Source organism: Pinus tabuliformis, chromosome 6 (assembly GCF_031772625.1).
Source record: "Pinus tabuliformis cultivar Carrire ecotype Pingquan chromosome 6, CPIR1, whole genome shotgun sequence".
Classification (NCBI taxonomy): domain Eukaryota; kingdom Viridiplantae; phylum Streptophyta; class Pinopsida; order Pinales; family Pinaceae; genus Pinus; species Pinus tabuliformis.
In genome coordinates, this window is record NC_142292.1 from 568069559 (window position 1) to 568092125 (window position 22567).

Consider the following 22567-nt stretch of genomic DNA (forward strand, 5'->3'; position numbering starts at 1 on the left):
AAGGTCAAATATGTTGAAATGATGAAGAAGTTTATTGATGTTTTCGCATGGAGCTATGCTGATATGAAGCAATATGATTCCTCAATCATACAACATACCATCCCAATTAAGCAAAATGAGAAGCCTTTTAAGAAGAAATTAAGGAGGATCAATCCCCTTTTGATGCCACTAATTGAAAAAGAAGTGAAAAAACTTTTTGATGCAAAAATTATTGTTCCAATAAGATTCTCAAATTGGCTTGCTAACTTGGTACCAGTCAGGAAAAAAAATGGGGAGATTAGAATTTGCATAGACTTCAGGAACTTAAATAAGGCTTCACTGAAAGATAATTACCCTCTTCCTAAAATGGATCTCATTTTGCAAAATATTGTTGGTTCCCAAAGAATGTCTATGTTGGATGGCTTCTCAGGGTATAATCAGATCCTTGTTCATCCAGATGATCAGGAGAAGACAGCTTTCACTACACCATGGGGCACATTTATGTATGCAAAGATGCCCTTTGGCCTCATGAATGCAGGAGCGACTTTCCAGAGGGCTATGGATATTGCTTTTGCTTAAGAAAAAGATAAATCAGTGGTGGTATATCGTGATGATATCACAGTCTTTTCAAAGAAGGAAGAAGATCACTTAAAGCACCTTGAAAGGATCTTACTAAAGTGTACGAGGTTTGGTATTTCTTTAAACCCAACCAAAAGTATCTTTGCTTTAACTTCTGGAAAATTGCTTGGACATATTATTTCTGAAGAGGGAATTAAGATTGATCCTAATAGAGTTAGTGCTATTCAAAGGCTAGGTTTGCCAATGAGCAAGAAAGAGGTTCAATCCTTTCTTGGAAAGGTTAATTTTGTTAGAAGATTCATTCCTAACTTTGCTGAAGTGGTCAAACATATAACAAAGATGTTAAGGAAAGGAGCAGATTTTAAGTGGACAGATGAAGCAAAGAAGTCATTTGAAGAAATCAAAAAAGCACTCACTCAAGCACCAGTCCTCATCAGCCCGGATTTTACCAAGGAGTTCTTGATCTTCACATTTGCTTCTGAAGATACAATTGCTGGAGTTTTACTGCAGAAAGGAAGTCAAGGTACTGAACAACCCATTTCTTTCTTTAGCAAGACATTGGCTAATGCTGAATTGAAATATAATATCTTAGAGAAGCAGGCATATGCATTGGTGAAAGCAATTAAGGATTTCGAAATTTATGTGTTGCACTCTCATATTGTTGCATACGTGCCAAGTGCTGTTATAAAAGATATTCTTACACAAGCAGACCCGGATGGAAAAAGAGGAAAATGGATAGCCAAGCTGTTGGAATATGACATTGAGATCAGGCCCACCAAGTTGGTAAAGGGTCAGGGTTTAGCAAAGTTGTTAACTCAGTCAAATCTCGACTGCATTGGTATCAATTTTAGCACATAAATATCAGAAATTTCTGAAAATGGAGAAGAATTGGTCCAAATCAATGAAAAATTTCTGATCTCAGAGTGGTATAAGGATGTAGCATTTGTCTTGCAACACAATAGAGCCCCTGATAGCCTTTCAAAATCCAAAGCTCGGTTCACCAAGTTGAAGTCTCTCAGATATTTTGTATATGATCAAAATTTATTTTGGAAGGATGCAGGAGGAATTCTATTAAATTGTCTCATTGAGGAAGAAGCTGATAAGGTAATTGATGAATTTCATAAAGGGGATTGTGGAGGCCATCACTATTGGAAAGCCACTGCAAACAAAGTTCTAAGAGCTGGATATTTTTGGCCAACTATGTTCAGAGACATTTATAAAAAGATAGCATCATGCCATGAATGTCAAGTATTTGAAGGAAAGAGAAAGCTCATGCCAATGCCATTGGTTCCCATTTATGTTGAAGCTCCATTCCAGCAGTGGGGATTAGATTTTATAGGGGAAATTCATCCTCCTTCATCAGGATAGCATCGCTGGATTCTCACAGCCACTGATTATTTTACAAAGTGGATAGAGGCAGTACCTACCAGGCAAGCAAATGATTCAGTGATAATTTCCTTTTTAGAAAATAACATCTTATCAAGGTTTGGTTGTCCAATCAAGATTATAGAAGAGAATGCCCAGGCTTTTAAGTCCAAAAGATTGATAAATTTTTGTCATCAATATCACATTTCCCTTGGTCATTCCACTGCTTACTATCCACAGGGAAATGGCTTAGCTAAGAGTTCAAACAAGAGTCTTGTGAGGATTATTAAGAAGCTATTGCAGGAAAATAAAAAGGCTTGGCATTTGAAGTTAAGTATGCCTTGTGGGCTGATCGCATTTGCACAAAGAGGTCCATTGGAACATCACCATATGAACTTGTGTATGGAGCAGAGGCGATATTCCCAACTTCTCTCGGGGTACCAGTTATGAAGCTGATTCAAGGATTAAAAGAGGAACCAATTGCCATACAGCGAAGGATAAATCAGCTAATAGCTTTGCAGGAGAAAAGGAGTGAGGTGTTTGAAGGTCATCAACAAAACCAAAATCGGGTCAAGAGAGCATTTGACAAGAAGATCAAAGAGGTTACATTTCAGATTCATGATAAAGTCCTGAAATGGGAAGCCAGAATTGAAGAGAAAGGTAAACATGGTAAATTTGAAAATTTGTGGAAGGGACCATATCAGATTTCTGCTTTCCATGGAAATAACACCTACATTCTGCAGGAGGTTGATGGAACACCATATGCTGGAGGGCCTGTTAATGGCAGGTTCCTAAAGCATTATAATCAATGAAAGTCTGCCAAGTATCTCATAAGCATTGTATATAACCGTTTTATGAATGTTTCCTGTTGAAAATAAGTGACAAGCTGAACAGAAAAGCTTTAGCCCGAGGAGAAGGCCCATAAAGCTAGAAAGGAATGCTTGTCAATTCTGTGTGTGTGTTTTTAAGGAATGGATAAAAGCACTGAGTCTGCAGGTTCTTAGTGTACTACAGGAGCACACTATCCCAAGTGGAGCCACTGTTATCACTTAGAACTATAAACATTTGTATATATAGTCTTTTGTCCAAATTAAAGTTCAAAAGTTGGTGTCAAATTGTTTTTATTCTATGTTTCTTACTTAGGTTTGGAGTTTTAAAGGGGTTTGATGTAAATCGTGCTCTAATCTTATTGGTCATCCTCCACCATCATGGTTTCATAAGTCATGTCTTGTCTCATTCATATCACCAATCCTTTCCATAGTTTCGCAGCGCAGTCTCCTATTGGTCAGTTTTGCAGCGTATTTCCGTAATTTTGCAGCGCAGTTTCTTATTGGTCAATTTCGCAGCATAATCATTGTTTAGCCATTCCGCAGCGTGTCACCATCAAGCCGTTTCGCAGCACATTATGACAATTCAAAACTAGCCGCGCTGCGAAATCGCGGATTCCTGCGTTTTGCAGCGAATATTTCTCAAAGGGTCAAGTCTGTTGTTGAGTCATCGTTTCCGTCCGTTCATGTCAGTGGGCGTACCTCCCAAATACTCATTAACCATTACTCCACCAATAGGTTTGCAGGCATGCACATAAATATAATTCAAATGGGTTTTACTGTGCATATATATTTTATGGTGATCATAAATGATGCATAAATGACCAGCCTGTGCGAGGAGATATTTGAATTGCAAGCGAGCCCGAGTTTTTTCAAGAGAGCCTGAATTGCAAGCAAGCCCGAGTGAAAAAGAATTGAATCATCAGTTTAGTTGAAGCTGCTGGTAATTGACTGTGCAGAAATTTCAAAGGCAAAATGGAGAGGAAAGGGCATAGGTCTGGGAAATGTCAGAGAACAGAGCCTGAAGGTTTGGACCTCGCACTAAGAGATGAAGGCGTGAAGAAAGCCTTCAAGGATGCCAGCTGTTGGAATTTCTGTGAGACGCTGCAGGGTGGCCATGCTCAGGTAACAAAGGATTTTGCTTTAAATTTCACCGGTTTGAATTCTAAAGTTGCTATGTTAGAGGTTCAAGTGTCCCTGGAGGCAATTGCTACTGTAACTGAGATTCCAAGGGGGGAGCAAGAGTGGTTTAAGAAATTTAAATTTGATATGAACCCCTGCAAAGAATTTCTAAAAGAGGCATATGTGAATGAGGATCTAACAAAGGCAGTGCCTAGAAACTATGTTAAGGAGCACTATGCTCTTCTTCTCACATGTATTCAGAAGTACTTAACCTGTGAGGGAAGATATAACAAGGTCTACTCCTATCACTTTAAGTTGTTGTTGCATTTTACTGGTAAGGCATCCATAGATATTCCATTTTACTTGTTTCGCAGTCTCAACAAAATGTGTGACAAAGTGCAATTAAGAAAGGATGACTGTGAAACATCATTATTTCACCATGGTTTGGTTAAATTGCTAGTGCTGGATGGTCTTCAAAAAATTGGTAGAGACTGGAACTCTTTCATCTTCATGGCTGGTTTCCAAAGTAAAACAGGTCTTACCCCACAGCCAGTTAAGGAAAAAGAAAAATCAGTTGATGAAGAGCCCACAATAGCCCAGCTTCGAAAGGAGGCAAAAGATAAAAAGAAGGCTAAGTCACAGTTGAAAAAATCAGTGAAGCCATTGACCATTAAAGAGCAGCCTCAGCCATCATCAAAAGAAGAGGCTGAGCATAAGAAAGCTGTACCTGGACCAAGTGAATTTGAAACAGTGTCTAGAGCCAGGACAAGGAGTCAAGTAAGAAAAGAAAAAGGCAAAGCATTGGCTGTTGAGGAAAGCCCGACATCTAAAGCCAGCTTGAGTGATTTGCTTGATGCCATTGAGTTTGAGCAGGTTGAACCAGTGCATATTGAACCAATGCACATTGATTTGACTCAATCGTCACCAGAAAGCACTAAGAAATCTAAAGCTTCGAAAAGACTGAGGTTTGATGAACCCGGTGATGAATTTGTCCTCAAACCAAGAAGACCTGTTACAAGAAAACAAGTAAGGGAAGCCTCTAAACTGCCTAGAATAGAGGAAGTTAAAAAATTGCCTAGAACAGAGGAGGCAGAGAAAACCAAGCAGAAGCACACCAGTAGAATAGTCATTATTTCCCAAGGGGGTAATGTTATAGCCATAAAGGACCAGCTGGAGGCAGAAAAGATTGAAATTGATAAGGTGAAGAAAGCCACTAGGGAGTTTGCAGTCAGATATGAAAATTATCGGAAAGTTGTGTTCAAAGGAAGTAAAAACCTAGTAAGCCAGGTGGATTCAGTAGCTGATGTCTACACATGGACGGTTCCAGCTCTCAAACAGGCCCAATTCATCAGAAAAATAAACGTGTTTAAAGGCTGAGAACAAAGCCATGAAGAGGAGGATTGAAGACTTGGAATCACAGCTAGGTCAGTGGAAGAAGGTGGAAGACTTAAAGGCTCAGCTAGATCAATTAGCTGATAAATAAGGTTGTTGCTGAAAGAGAGGTATTGTTCTATGTTTTGTAAAAATTTTGGCTTAGTTTCATTATTTTGAAGGCATCCAGACCCCTGTCATATAAAAAGGAGTTTTAGCAATTGGAGGTATAAGGAGTAAATACCTCAGAGAAATGATAAATTGTTTAAATAGTTTCGCAGTTTCGTAGCGCGCTACGAAACTGCGAAACTACTGTAGGTGCTGTTTTTAATACAGGCAAACAGTTCGATGGAATAATTAGAAATTTTCAAAGGAAACATCTGAGGGACTTTTAGGAGACAGAAGGAAGCTAGCATAGCCAGTCAAATGATGATAGGTGTTCCTTTGTAAAAGTGTAATGTTTTGGTTCAAGTTCAAGTTTTTATTGTAAAGGCACTTTATTACCGGTCATTAGGGTTTGGAAAGAGTTGCATATGAGGAGTTTTGGGCTTGCACACCTATTCATCAACGAAGCCTCCAGCACATTTGGAAATATGGTGATGCTCATCATTTTTGGGATATTAAAGAGCTGGAGACATGCTGCTACATTTTCGAAGAGGTAGTGGAAGACTGGAACCGGAAAAACAGGGGTTTTATCCTAATATTATTGAACCATCAACGCATCCAGCATCCAAAGCTAGCCTGGAACATTGAATCCTCTTCTCAGATATCTCGGCCAAACTGAAAGCAGACAGGTGTCAAGGAGCAAGAAAGAATCATTCTACGAGGAGGATAGAATTAGAGTTTTAGTTTAATTAGGACTCTTTAAAATTCCAGTTTAGCACTTGTTGTATTTAATGAGTCAGTTAAATAGCAGATAGGGGTAATTAGTAGCAGTCATTGAGCTCCCCTCATGCTGGAGGAGGAAGCTCAAAGTAGTTAAAGATATGTTTCTATATATAGATGAAACTTTGATGTAATGGAGGTTGGATATTTGAGAAAATAGAGTTTATTTTGGCTTGTGTAAAAACTTATTTTCAGTAATACAAATGACTGCTTTTTCTTCTCAGGATTCATACAGTGTTTCAAATGCTCAAGATATAAGTGGTTTTGTTTTATCCTTTATGTTTTACAGCTGTATAGATACACAATCACTCAGAATTCACTTTGCTGCTCTGACTTCCTGTGTGTATTTGTAAGTTGAGGTTTCTATGAGAGGTATTTTGAGTGTTTAAACATTACATACCCTGACTTCTATGAATGAGTAGTTTTATAGTTTGCTGAAATAATGATTAACTCCATGAGTCCAATGGAAGTCTTTGTAATGTCTGTCCAGCCAACATATGTGTTAAATTTACTTTGCAAGAGTTAGCCATCTCATCAATATTTAAAATCAATAACCCTTTGAGAGAACCCTCTCAGGCTAAGGAGGCTAAGCCTTAGTCAAAAGTCTGGTTTGAAATAGTTACACAGAGTCTAACTGATCAGCAGCCTTTCAGTGCTTGATTTTGTGATAACAGATCGCATGGTGCAGTAAGAGCCACATCACCATTCGTTTTTGCAGGTAGAAAAAGAATATGGCAAAGAATCTAGAAGAAATGGATGTATATGATGACAATGAGAAAGGTCCTCTTGGATTTCCCATTCAAGATACTGATGGTAGTGTGCACATAAGTAACATCCCTCAATATTTTCTTCCAAAATTTCATGGTCTAAGGTTATAGGATCTTGAAACATCTCTCTTTGAATTTGAAATTATCTGTAGATCTTATGGTTACTTATTAAAAACTCAAAAATTGAAATTGTGTTCGGTAACATTGAAAGATAGAGCTCCTAAATGGTTCATGAGTTTAGGGACTAATTAAATAAGATCATGGAATGATATGAAAAATATATTTCTTAAAAAATATAAAGATCATGATCTTAAAGAAGAAATGTTTAGAATGAATCAAAAGGAAGATGACAGCCTTGAGGATCTAATAGAGAGGTTCATGTATAATGTTAAGAGGGGAAAATTACATCATCTAGAATTTGACACACTAAAAACCCTCTTACTTAGAATGATTAGGGATGAGTGGATTGATATTCTTGATCTCATGAGTGGATGTGATGTATATCAATTATCATTTGAAGAGATTTGTGAAACATGAAAACACATATCAAGAGGAAGGGCAATAGTAAGGCAATCAACATCAAGATCGGTAAGTCAAGTTAAACTTGAAAATTTTCTTGATAACTTTAAAACATATATTCTTAGAAATCTAAGTGAACAATTAGAAATGTTAAGAATACAAAATGAGCAAAAAGAAGATTTTGATACTTGTGTTTTCCATGCAGAATCACTTGATGTTAAATGTTGCTCGTCATTACCAAGGTTGAAGGAAGTTCACCAACAGGGAAATGGAGCAAGTCAATTGCCAATGCAACTATTTTATGTAGCTCAAAGAGGACCATGGCAGCCTATTCAACCCGATATGATACAAGAGCCTAATTCACACTTTCAAGTTTGTGCACATCCATAAGTAATTGGAACACACTCATTCCTTTGCAACATTGGCCTTCTCAACCCCAAAACCAATCTTGGCAACAAGGTTGGCAAGGAACTTATGGGAGTCATCCACAATATCCTCAATGTTTTCCTCAGTATCCTCCATACCAAACTCCATGTAATCCCTACCATCCACCTCCACCACAGCCACAACCCCAACCACATCCATCTCAAACATCCACTCTCGCTCAGCTACTTGTACTGCAATTTCCAAACCCACACATTGAAGTAGCTCAGCCCACTTATAATGCTGAGGTACAACACTTAGAAATATCTCCTCTTTAGCTAAATGGTATTCACCATAGCTCAAGAATAGTATTGAAAAAAAGAGATTCTCTTGATATCATTGAAGGACTACATCCAGAAGAAGAAGATTCAAATGAGAATACCAAAGGATCATGGGTTGCATTTGATGAAGAACAGACAACAAAATCAGAGATCAAGAAAGCTCCCTCATGGTTACCATCAAATCGTCCTTGTATTCAAGAGAAAAATCACCAAAAAGGGGAATATTTGAATTTCATGGAAGAAGAATACATCCAAGATGATCCAAATGAACAAGCAAACCAAGCGCATCAAAGTTATATTGAGGTTTGGTTTCAGAAAATCAACAAGGTGTAGCAATACTCTCTTCTTAAATCGTGCTTGATATCATCAAAGTCAAAGCATTTTATCACTCAAATTCAAGTACATGTCAAAGCATAAATTTCAAGCCTACACATTAGTTTTTTTGTCATCCTGATGTGCACATGGATCCATTGGTAGTATTCTTATACTTGAAAGTGATTTTGTTGTTCAAGTAAAGGAGGGTACAAAAAAATGAAAAATAGGAGAAAAAAATAAAAATATCAGGTGAAAACCTCCTTTGAGGTGCCTCTAATTGGCGTATTGATTGAAAATCTTCATGATATGGTCAATGAGTTCGGAAAAAAGAAAAAAAGAGAAAAGAAAATATCCTAGTTGAAAGCCTCCGTTGAGACGCCTAGGCAGACCTACTAGTTGAAAACCTCCTTGAGGAATCTAGTAGGCCTAGAAGAAAAAGAAAAATAATAAATAATAAATCTTTGCTCCATGTGTCTCTCTAAATGCATGTACTCTCCAAACATTTGCAGCAACAAAAACAAGTTGGTACCAAAATAAAAAATTGGTCAAGCCTAGTCAAAACAAGTCAAAACTTGACTTTCTCCTCCTTTGCTCAAATTCTCCAACAAGGCCAAAGCCATGCCAGTCCATCACCCTCATCTATTTCCACCATGCACCCATCATTCTCAATATTTTCCCATTCAGTTCGATTACTGTCCAAAAAAATATAGGAATGCTTTGTTTTACTACAGGAAACAAAAGTACATAGAAGAAATTCATTCTTACCATAACTTGAAAAACATGCATCCATTTGCCAAACTGTTTCATGGGGAGATGCATATGGATGATGACAACATGATCAAGCAATTTCAACAACTTCTAGTACACAATTTCCATGAAATTGACCTCCATCACCTACAACCATTTTTGAATTTTCTTAGTATTCTTATATCGATTTAAAAATATGTTTCATGGAGAGATGCATATGGATGATGGTAACATTCCCAAGCAGTTTCAGAAAATTCTAGTGGATGGTTTCCAAGAAATCGGCCTCCATCACCTTAAGTCATTTTTATTTTTTTTCCTAAGATTCATGGATCCATTGACCAAGATTTTTTATGGGGAGGTACACAATGATGATGGAAACATGCTGAGAAATTTTCAGGTCAATCCATTCTACGATTTGGGAGATATGGAGAAAACAAGTACGCTACGAGAGGTTGTCCTGAATTACTACAAGATCTCTACAGGAAGTTCATAATTACTACAGGACCTCTCGAGGAAGACTGAGAAGAAGCTACAAGAGTAAATATAATGGAGAAATGGGTCAAAAGGTCAAGTATTCTTTAGGGAAGGTTAATATAGGTCCCACAACACCTGCACATCAACAAGAATACAAACTATCAACAAAATGAAATCAACAAGAAAGAAAATGACAGTCAAGAAGATGTACCTAAGTCATTAGCAGCATAGCAACATGAAATCAGCAACAACATGCATTTCTCTCCAACAACTATTAAGTAGGTACAGGTATGCAATATTATTGACCTCTTCACTTAAGCATATTATAGTTGGAAATTTGTTGTTAATGCATGAGAGATGAGGTTTTATAAGCTAAGGACGGGTTAGCAATCTCAGTCACCTTCAACTAGTTAATTGCAACTCACTTCTTCACTCATGCGATGCTGAAAAGTCAAATTATGAAGGGTGATGATTTCAAGGAATGTGGGCAACAGTTAAAAGAATAATTTTTTGCAAAGGCCAAGTCACCATAACACTCCAAGACCTCCATCCACTTCATATTCACTATTTATCCATCATTCATCCATTCCATTTCATAACTTCAATAACAAACCATATACTTTGTCTCACCTTGAAAATTTCTTGAGAAAAAAAAATAGAGCATCCTCTCCATTTTCACAAACCTACACTACTCCCTCTCAGCCTTAAAATCATCTTCCAAACCCTCTACATCATTTCTCATCACTCACATACAATTAAAAGACAATGAAAGAAGAAGGAATGACTACTACAGGAAGGCAGAATGCTGCTACAAGAAGGAAGAAATAAACATATTGCACTAAAAACCAAAAAAGGGTAGTACCTTATAGAGACCTAATCAAAACAGACAACTCCAAGGCCATTAGGAAATCATCTAGGTCACAAAAGAAAAGAAGGCGAGCTAATGGTCTCAAGAAACAATGATTTTTCTTTGCAGGAATATGTTTTTGGGTTTTTCCTTAGAGAAATTACAACCAAGGCTCTTAATGCACAAGAGAGAGGCCACCTAGGCCGTGAATGAGGCACAATGAGGTCACCAAGTTTCTCAGAGGATGAGCAACACTTTTAGCAGGGGGTATGATGGGCCTCTAAATTAGACATAAATTAAGGCCCATGCCTCTAAATTAAACATAAATTAAGGCCCATCTAACTATCTTTCAGCATATTAAACCTCTATTTTTGCATTGGAATGTATTTTTAACTTTAGTATATTCATTAGGAAGATTTATGAATAATTGCATATTTGTGTCCAATATTATCTATTTTTGTGGAATAATATGAGAATATAGGGCAGATTATGAAGATTTGGAGGAGGAGATAATATATGGACTTGCTCCCTACTATAAGAGGATCAATATTAAATAATAAATGAACAATATATTATGGAATTATGGCGTATATTGTGGAACTCCAATGATTGAGAAAATCTAGGAATGTGTTACCTACCATTTAATGTAGATTCCTAGTATTGGGAACCAGATCCACTAATCAAAGTGATTTTGGTGGGGAAAGCTTCCTCCTTTCATGGGGAATGATTCATAATAATTTTGTATAAGTACTGAGTCGAATTTTCCTCTAGCCATAAATTTTGATTATTCTTCTTGTGGAGAGAACTCATATTTATGTAGCTCCATTGTATTTTCTTGTAGGGATGTAATTTTATTGATGAAAATAATGAAGATTGGTGTTATGTTCAGCTTATAAATCTTGTTCCCCTCCATAGGTCTCTGATTTTCCTTGGGCTTGGACATTCGAGGAGCATCATATCCCTTTTGTATCATTTTCTTTCCTTCTTTTCACTTCTTATTCACATGCATCTCTTGTTTTTATTTCTTTCTATTTCTGCATTTAGTATTAATGATTTCTTGTTGTAGGATTGAGTTAAATGGTTAATGTATGTTCTTCTGAAGGATCAAAAGAATAATTTCATCATTGGAAAAGCTTTGGAAGGTCATAGTAATCATTGAGCTACTTCGATTAGTCTTCTTGTTCCCAAATCTAGATTTCTAGAACTCCTTTTTAGAAAAGAATAGTAAATTTCTGCTATTTTTTAGAGAATTCTAAGGAGCTTCAATTTAGTTGGTTCCACTTGCATTAGATCAAAAATACATTCTATTTAATAAAAAAATCCACCCCATTTCGTTTTCACTTGATTAGGTTATGCATTTGATATATTTACTAGCTCACTAGTTCTCGAATTTCTGATTTTTAGATTAGTAATTTTTTGTTATTTAATAAATTTTTCCCATGTTTAGATAAATTTGTGGGTAGATGTAGATAGTAATGTGCGTTTTGTAGGAATACCTCACCTTGTTCGCCTCATCCACCCATGTCGCCAAAATCCACTGAAGTCTGAATCCAAATTCTTGTTTTATAAGAAAACATTGTTATTTCCATTAAGCAAATCTACCCATCTTGAAGCCCTTGCTTGAGTTCTAGATAGTGTCCACCACCTCCATGCCTTATTAGTCCATTATCCACCTTTCCAAGGCTCCATTCTACCTTCTAGACTACTTCCTAAGCTTTTCGCTTGTTTTTAGTAATAAAATAGGGGATCCTGTAGACATCTTGTAGGAACTAATACTTCCTATAGACATCCTGTAGGAAAACCTCTAGTGGCCTGTTTTGAGCCTGAATTGAGAAAAATCATCACTAGAAGCCAAGGTTAGGCCCCTAATTTCCCTCCAAGCCATATGAACCATTGTAGTCCTTTTCCTCCACAACTGTCTCCCCTGCCAAAGAACCAGGCAAGATTAACATTTATATTTTTCAAGCAAAAAGATAAAAAGGAAAAAGTTATTTTATATATATTCATGCCCACAATAGTTAGAAATCTCTAGATCAAATTCCATGCTCAGTTATTTTAAATCATCACATGTGATAAATAGGGTTAAGTCAGGTTTCTTTTACATTTATTTCATAATCTCTATGCAATTAGAATATGTTTATTTCCTTGTACTTTATTTCTTGCAATAGGCTAGGGTTTCCATTTCAGTTCATTTTCTGCAATTAGTTTAGGGTTTGATTTCAGTACAAACACTCCATTACATCATGAAAGAAAAGGAATAAAACATTGTATATTGCACATATAGTGTTGATACCTCTTAAGTTTGTACAAACCTTGGGTTGATAAATAAATTCGGTAGGTTTAGGAGTTGCAACATTCTTGTTACAAATATCGAGGCTCATCGGTTTCCTTGAAAAATAACTATCAATAAGGGGGACAAAGATGATCCATATAAGGAAGAATCGTAGGGGTAGGATTGTTTCTAAAATTATATCTATAGGAAAGTCAAGGAACTACTACAGGGGATTAGTGCAGGTGCAACCAAATTCTCATAATGCAACGAATTTTTCACACTGTAATTCGATGCTCATCGATGTCTAGGCAGATGAAAATACTTATTGTTACATTCAGGTACAATTTGAGTTTCATTCTAAAGTCTCTAATTTCATTTATTGATAGTCCTTGTGTCCTTGTATCTCTTAATTTCATTGTGGTAGGATTGGAATGGGTTAAAAAATCAAGAATATCATTGAGTAAAATAGACACCCACGTGTCACTACATATCATTGTGCATATTCTCTATTTTTGATACAATTAGAAGTGAGCAATATGATGTGCGCCCAACTAAAAATCCTAGCCGGCATGATGAATCCAATGTTAACATGGAAATTGAAACCAAGAATCATAAAATATAAATAAATTTGTGACACAAAGTAAAAAAACACAATAAAATATTATATGCCAACATTGTCTATTTAGTGCAACATACTATTAATATTTCATAATTTTCATATATGGTGGATGTCATGAAGATGCCATCAAGGAAAGTTACTGACTTGAAGATAAGATGGTCACTGTAACTATTTACTTTAAATAGGATAAATTTAGGTAATTAAAAAAAGTTTGAAATCACTAGAAACACCACCCCTGTTTATTTTAAATAGGCTAATTTAGGTAATTAAAGCAAGTTTGAAAATCACTAGAAACACCACCCCCACATCATTTTATGTCCAGTTGTACAAGATAATATTGAGTAAAGTTATGAGCACTTCCATTTAAATTGACCATACATAAAATAAAAAAAGAAGGTTGATGCTTTTAAAAGCTATATCCATCATTAAATATAAGATATGACAAGGATGGCTCATAATTTTAAAGGCTATATTCATCACCAACTATAAGATAAGAGTTAATGAGATGAAAAAAAAGTTTGCCTTGATATAACATGTAAACGTCATATCACTTATAACTCATGCATATTGTATCTTATTGTGCATATGTTCATTGTATAACTTCAATATAGGTATTTTTTTACATTTATATTGTCAAATATGTAGAAATTACATTACAGTAGCTTAAATCCGCACACAAATAAAACAACAAAATTATGGCAGGGGAATGAGTAAGCATTTTCACACTAGTTTAAATTTTCCCCTTTGATGAACCAATTGAATGCTATTTTTGGTGGAGTATTAAGTTATTAACCAAAGATAAAAAAAATGGTAGTCTCTTAAATGACTAAAAAAGGATTTTTAGAATGTTATATAGAAGTTAGATTTCACGTAGCTATATCTACACTGACGTAACTATAATATTCCAACTCCATTTTTTTTATATATATAAGTTACATTTAAGTGTTACATTTGAAATAACAATATGTACCCTGACATAACTATAATATTCCAACTCCAATTTTTTCACACTTTTCAACATTTTAAAGATTTGTCTATTTTAGTGTGATTATGCAATTAAATAGTTGATATCGTTTAACATGTCTCCTATTTGGAACATTTTGAATTATTAAGTGGGATCTTGGGTAGGATTTTGTTACTACCATATATCATGTTTTAAGTATATGGTGTTTTATAATTCACCCAAGAGACTTTAGGAGCAACCTTGAATTGCATGCTTGTTTCCATTATACATCTAATATTTGTAACCTTTTCCATGTGAAGAACCCAATAGCCCATTCTGAGCATGAATAAAGTACCTCAAAAATTGGGGAATATCAAGTATTCTATATCCAGAGGGGGATAGATCTAGAGAAGGCAATGAAAACTATCATAAATGTCTTTTGTCGGGTTATATTTAATGAAACCCCACTATAATTTTCTACTAAAGTAAATCAATTGATGAATTTGAAGCTTGAAGGTAGTGTTGAATAGGTGTTGCAAGGTATCTATATAACACTATATATCTACATGATTCTAATGCCATGAGATGGTGTCTCAATAACACTATTGTCCAGTGAGAGGTGCTAGATGTAGATAGCTTTCTCATGTCCTGCAGGTAAATCATATCATTATATTTCTATAAAATCTTGGAATGTGTTCAAATTTTGTCTGAGATAAGGAAATATGTATGTATTGTTGAATTTATCTATGTTGTAATACGATCAAGAGTAAAGTTTACATTAGAAATAATTGGGATCTACCATGTAAGTATACTTTACTACAAGAAATTCTTGATTTGTTAGATCCCAACTAGTTAGGGTTGAATTTACTTTTGTTGTAATGAGATTAAGAATAAAGTTGTAATTTTAATCATTGAAATCTACCATGTAAGATTTATTCAGTACATGAAATTGTTATTTGTTAGAGCCCAACTTATTAGGATTATGAAGAGTCCTCTTTCATGATAATATTTATGACTACTTTATTCTTGCTCAAAGAATTACATATTATAGAAAGGTGGAAAATAAATGAGATGCAGCTGAATGGTTTATGTTTTAAAATGTGTGGTGGGAGTATAAAATAATTTATAGTTGCGTTCAAATATTTTTCAGCACCCAATAAAGTGCTTCATTTTCCTCCTAGTTAATTCCTTTTCTCCTATCCTAATGCTTCTAGAAGTCCTTCTCCAAAGTGATCTCTTAACTATCTCGGAGGGAAATTGATTACTTCATTGGAACCCATGGATTACAATTTGATTAGGAGCAACATATGAGAAACATGGAAAATTTTAGGGGCTAATATTCGCAAGTGGGCTAATTTTCCATGTTTTTTTTAAAAAAAGATTTGCCACTTTCGATTTTTCTCTAAAACTAGTTCGGCCAAATTTTATAGTATAAAATTATTTTACCTTAAAAGTATCTAAATTTTTATAAAGAGTATATATAAAACTATTAGAAATTTTCATATTTTTACAAAAATATCAACAAACATTTTATAATTTACAATTTGGGGACTAGTAAGATTCGCCAAGGTTTCTAAACTTTAAGACAAATTTTCATCCTTGAAATTTTCCTTAATGAGAAAGCTTCATATTCTTCAATATATTCCGCAAGTTAAAATCATATTGAACGATTTCCTTTCTGTTTAATTGGTACGACAATTACTCAAGCATTTCCTATGATTTTGAGACCTTTTTCAATGATTTTTTTTTTTTTGAAAGTTATATTATCAATTTAAAGAAATTAAAGAAAAGGTGAAAATGATGCAATGGAAGGATTTTATGTTTTAGTGCCTAATAATTCCTTGCTAATTTGAAGGGCTTGGTATTTTATTGACTCAAGATTAGCCACATTTGACTTCCTAATAATTCTTTTAATTTCATTTTTGTTGGGTTTATATTGCTATTCTTGAAGTTGGTGATCTACTGTGTGTGTAATAGGAAGTATTAACTACTAAGCACTCTCAAAGGTGATATTGATGGATGCTTGAATTTAAATGCCCCTACTTGACACTTTAGTATTACATGATCATGGAAAGAAATTATTAATCAATATTAAAGGGAAGATTATTAATGTGCAATGTTTCTTGGCTTGTCATATAATTACTTCATTTTAGCCCCCAATAATATATTTGAGGCTAATTTTTGGTTGTTAATTGTAGATCTTCCCTTTGGCTCAGAAAAACATCGAGGATAAATGTCTAATGCATTGGCATTGGACATCATCAAAGAGGAATTCACCAAAACCTGCAGAGGACATGGGAGCAATGGGTACAATGAGCGGATAACCACTAGGGAAACGCCGAGGCACCATAATTTCTTGTGTATGTAGATTCACTCGAAATTAACTAGTCACAAAAGTACCTTTTTTCCCCGAATATTTTCATGTATACAAAAATACTAAACACAAAATTCCAAACTAATTGTTCAAACTAATAATTATCTGATGGTTATAATTTATAGTTAAATAATATAATATGATTAATATTATAGGACACAACTATAGGGTCTGACTATGAGGGGTATTGTAGCAATATATGTCCACTTCTCATTGTATTAGACAATCATCTCTCAGAGTATGATATCCATCCCACGAAATGTACTCCCAGAGGCCATTATTGGTGTTACACTAAAAAATGTCACCATGGCTATTTACAGTTGGTATGGCTCTATCAACAGTCATACTACCCTCTTAAGCAAGTCTTATGCTTCTGCTATTCATGTCAAACTCCAAGAAAGAGAGAAAGTCTTTATAAATATGTTTATCTCTGGGTACGCAGGTTCTCTCAAACCTTGCCTGCGGGTACGCACCTATTGTTCATAAGGTCTGCGTCCAAGGACGCTCTGTATCTAAAGGGGCAGGTGCGTCCCTCTGAAAAGGTTAAAATGTGCAAGTTTTATCTTCAAAAACTTACTTGTGGTCATTTCTAGAGCATTCTAGAAGGTTGTTTGACGTGTATTGAGCGCCTCCAGATGGTTCATGCACTCCTACCAAAGAGGAACTTATCCCATCAATAAGGGAGTGATCCCATCCAAAGAGGGGACTATCCCATTGATGGTGGACCTGATTAACTTCCTCTTGAGCACTATAAAAAGAGGCATTGGGCCAGAAGGAGAAAAGGTTGAAAGCTATAGATTTCTAAGGTTAAATGCTGCAGGAATTAGGACTCCCATTTAGAAGCTTGTGAGGAGAGATTGTCATCTTTACTTGTTCTATTTGGAAGTGGGTGAGCTTTGTCAAAGTAGAGGAAGACTCTTGTGGACCTTGGAAGGAGCTTGCACAACACAAGGGCTCAGGTTGTAATGGTTCCTTTTGATTACCTTTAATGCAAATTGGTCCATTCTTCTCAATAACTTGTTGTTTATGGGTTATTTCATGTACTCCTTGGTCTATGTGTTGAATATGCTTTGTTTTATGTTATAATCAGGTGCTATTTAATTGTTTGACTGTTGGTGATTGCAGGTTTTGGAGAAAAGGAGGAGCTCATCCGGATCAACAAAGCTTGGACTTCTACAACAGTGTTTGGACAAAGGTAAGAACGAAACACTTGATTTCTCATATCATAATGTATGTTTAGAGAAGGATAGCTCCAGTTTGTTTTGTTTGTCATTAGAATGTCTTAGACTTCTAGGAAGGTCAGTTGTGTCCGCACCCTTCACTGATTCCGTGTGACAAATTGGCGACTCCACTGGGGATTCCATTGATGAGAAAAGTCTTTTCCTTTGTGTGAACTTTGCTTTGAGAAAATTGGTTTATTTTTCTGATTTTGGCTCTGTGATTCTGTCTCTGGGTGGGTTAGCTTAGGATTAGTTTTATTTTGGTTTTTCTTGAGTTTTTCAGAAGGACGCACCCTCTGAGTATTGCACAGTGCGTCCCTGGATGCACTGTCGCTGTGTGCACAGTGCGGGCCCGCACCTGTCTTAACGGGTTGCCTGCGTCCCCTGCTAAAATTTAAGAAAATTCCATTTTTTGCATTTTTTCCTCTTAGATTTTGTTTTTTCTTAGTTTTTTCTGCCCAGATTCATTAGTCCCTTGCCAAGAATCTTCACCTGAGCTTGTTTCATTGGCATTCCTACTTTATGCTTTCATCAATTGGGTGTTTTGGGTCTCTTTTTTGAGAAATTCTTAATTTGATTTCCTTTGGTCATTACTTGGAGGTTTCTCTCAGTCCTTTCACAATTTTGCATCTTTTTGCTTGGGGGGGCTAAATTGTGTATGAGTGTTAATCGCCTTTGAGTGTTTTTACTTTTGATCTTTGGAACTCTCACCCAATTTTCTCGACTTGCACTTGATTGGTTCTTAGATTACATTAGAATCATCTTGTGTTTGAGAATTCTCTTGCATAGATCACATTTGCGTAATTAGAATTCTCCTTTTCGGAATATGAATGAAAAATGTGCATAGATTACATTTGCATACTTTTCAAGTGAATTGTGCATAGATGACAATTGCATAGTTTACATTCTGAAAAATCAATTGTAGATTTAGATCAGCTTTCTTTGATTTGAATTTACACAAAAATAAAAATAAAAAAAGGGTTTGGAATTGATTTGCATTAGTTTGTCTTGATGAAATTAGTGCATTAGAGAATTTGTTATATTTTCTCTTAGTGATCAATTTTTTCATTGTTGGAAGTGAATGGAAACTCTCTCCTTACTTTAGTTAGGATTCATCGAATTGAAACGATTACATTATCATATTCGATTGCATTCAGTTGAGTCAGGTCATAACACCATTGGTTTCATCTCCATTTACCCATTTGAGTAATAACAACCTTAATAACACAGCGCTTAATTAAAATTCATCTAGTAATTTTTACATTTCTAGGGCTCTGAAACACCAACATAGATCAGGCTAGTGTCTTGGAGTAGGAGAGTAATTAACTCTCCAAGACAGTAAAACCAAACAAGTAGCTGATCTTGTGATAGAATCAAATCCAATTGTTACATTTACACTCTGGGAAAGCTCCTCTTAAAGGAGAAGCACGAGCTCGTGTCCGAACCAGTGAGGGGATCCATCCTCCCTCGTTGGGAACGACGCCAGACAGTACGTATTACAAACGGTAAACCTCGGATTAACCATTGTCGAGGAGCCAGGGGTCACTTATCGGTAAACCTTGGATTACTGTCAAGGAGCCGGTAAGGGGATTGAGCTTGCTACTCTGCCCTTGCGTGCTGTCGGAGTTTAGACTGTTCCCCCAGGTGTACTTGTTGCCATTGGTAACCTTAGTGACCATAATCTTTAGGATTCTACCCAAGGTGATGGTGGAGGGAAGATCCCACTGTACCTGGAGCAGACGTCGGTTATAATCACTTGGATTTTCCGGGGGGTTCACTTCACTTCGAGACGGTTAAAGTGGAGGAACTTGTGCCGGTCTATTCATTAAGCAGGTTGCCGGGGTAACTGTTCCACCCACTATTTCTGTACTGGATTCTGCGAGGTTGGGCTTAATTACCAACTAGTGTTTTCGGTCCGGAGAGCTTACTGTTTGTGTGTGGTTTGACTCCTCGATTTGATAGCGCGTGTTAATTTGTTTGTTTTTACTTTTAGAGACCATAGGTGTGAATTGTGAATTTTAATTGTTAGATGTGAATTGTGAATTGTTAATTTTAGTTTTAAGATTGTTAATAAAATTCACTGAAGTTGAATATAATGGCAAATGTTCCGGAATTTATCAACCTAGGAACCCCTCCTAATGAGAATCCTAGTAGTTTTCCTTACTTTGGAAATGTTGGTCCTCCTTATATGGCTACTTTGTCATTACCTGGATTTACAATAGGTTTACCGATATGGTTATTTTCAACTTCGTTGGCCCAAAATACTCCAATTGTTCCATCTCAACCGGATGCTTCACCTCAACAGAGTTCACCATCTCAACATCACCAACCTTCTGTTGACCCTTTACCTTCTTTGCCTAATTTTTCTTCCTCCATTTCTTCCTGGTAAAAGCCTTGATGCTAGTAACCATGAGGCTAAGAAGAAGAAGAAGAAAGGGAAGAAGAAGAAGAAGAAGAAGAAGCAAGATAAGAAAGAAGTAAACCAACCAACCATGGTTGTAAGTGTTAGTTGTGTTGAGGAAAATTCCGACATGCATCGTAAACCCAAATACCCTTGCAGGCTTTGTAAGGGTGACCACTTCCTTGTCAATTGTCCTGGTATTCCAAAGGTCCTGGAAGTATGGTCAGAGAAATCTCATCAACTTTTCGTTGATCCATCAACCAGTGATAGTCAGGTTCCTGGGAAAAAGGGTAAAGTTAGGTTTCCTTGTAAGTTATGCAAAGGGAGTCATCAAACTCACATTTTCCCTCACATGGATGAAGCCTCAACATTGTTCGAAAACCTTACTGTTCCACAGCGAGAATTTCCAACTGGTTACCGTAAACTTTCTCCCAATCTACCGTCAACTGACGGAGTGATTGATCTAAATTCAAGTACAGTGGATCACACTCTCCCATTGGAGAGTGAGACTCATGTCACTCAGGTTGATGATCCATTAGTTGATCAAGTGGTCGATTCAATTTCACATAGAGTCAATCCCACTTTCCCTTTAGAGAGTGAATTTCATACCGCTCAGGTTCTTCTTGTTACATCAGATTCTTCTATGCCGGGGAGCATTTCATCTGTTTCTACAAAACCCCCTCCAAGCACTGAGGTCTTTTCCTTTAATTGGACTAGACTGACAGAACCTCGTCTTCCTTCCTCCATCCCTTTCCAAATCATTGTCAAGGCTGGTGGTAGGGACATACATTGTACTCAGGTAGATGAGGGTGCTTCTGTTAGTATGTTATCCTCAACTGTTTGGAAAGCTTTGGGTTCCCCTCAGCTTGCGCCTATTACGCAGAATCTGAAAGCTTTTAACAGAACCATTAGTGAACCTTTAGGGATCCTTCCTAAGTTTTCTATTACCTTGGAAGGTAAAACTGTTTGTATTGATCTTATGGTAGTTCGAGGTCCCTTGGATTTCAATTTACTCCTTGGGCGAGACTATGTTTATGCAATGAAAGTTGTCGTATCGACACTCTTTCGCGTGATGTCTTTCCCTCACAATAGAAATATTGTGACTGTAGACTAGCTTTCGTTCCCTAGTCTTGTTTCAACTACCAATAATATGACACCCCTAAATGTTCATGATTCTAAAGTGGTATCTACCTCGCCACGGGTTAATTATGTGGCAACCGGTCCCATGTTTTCAGTTACCGATGTAAGTGAGCCTCTCACTGTTTACTCATCTTCCTTTGAGTTAGATCCGGTAATTGACATGGAAAACTCTATGGGATTACTTGAACATGATATCCTTATCCCTTTTGAGTCCCTTGACATGTGTTCCTTCCAGAGAAGTATTCTTCCTTCTGATGAAGAACTCTTGGAAGCCATGATCAAGGTGTGTCCATTGACATGTCTTTCTTCCAGTTGGAAGCCATGATCAATGTTGCGAGGACAGTTTTGTTCCTATGTCAACCTCGTTAAAAAATGAAATAGGGTGAGCAAGGATAGTTTTTTCTTGTATCAACCTCGTTAAAAAATGAAACAAGGAGTCCGAGGAAAGTTCCTTTTACTGTGTCGACCTCATTAAAAAATGAATCAGTGAGTCTGAGGAAAGTTCCTTTTACTGTGTCAACCTCGTTAAAAAAATGAATCAGTATGCACGAGGATAGTTTTTTCCTGTATCAACCTCGTTAAAAAATGAAACAGGCTAGCATGAGGATAGTTCTTTTACTGAGTCAACCTCATTAAAAAATGAATCAGCTAGATTTTAGGATATGTAGTTAAATTGTAGAAAGTAGGGTTTTGAGGATAGTTCCTGTTGCTGTGTCGACCTCGTTAAAAAATGAATCAGTGAGTCTGAGGAAAGTTCCTTTTACTGTGTCAACCTCGTTAAAAAAATGAATCAGTATGCACGAGGATAGTTTTTTCCTGTATCAACCTCGTTAAAAAATGAAACAGGCTAGCATGAGGATAGTTCTTTTACTGAGTCAACCTCATTAAAAAATGAATCAGCTAGATTTTAGGATATGTAGTTAAATTGTAGAAAGTAGGGTTTTGAGGATAGTTCCTGTTACTGAGTCAACCTCGTTAAAAAAAATGAATCAGGTTTGAGAATAATTCCTGTTACTGAGTCAACCTCGTTAAAAAATGAATCAGGTATGAGGATAGTTCTTCTCTTGTGTCAACCTCTTTAAAAAATGAAAAAACTC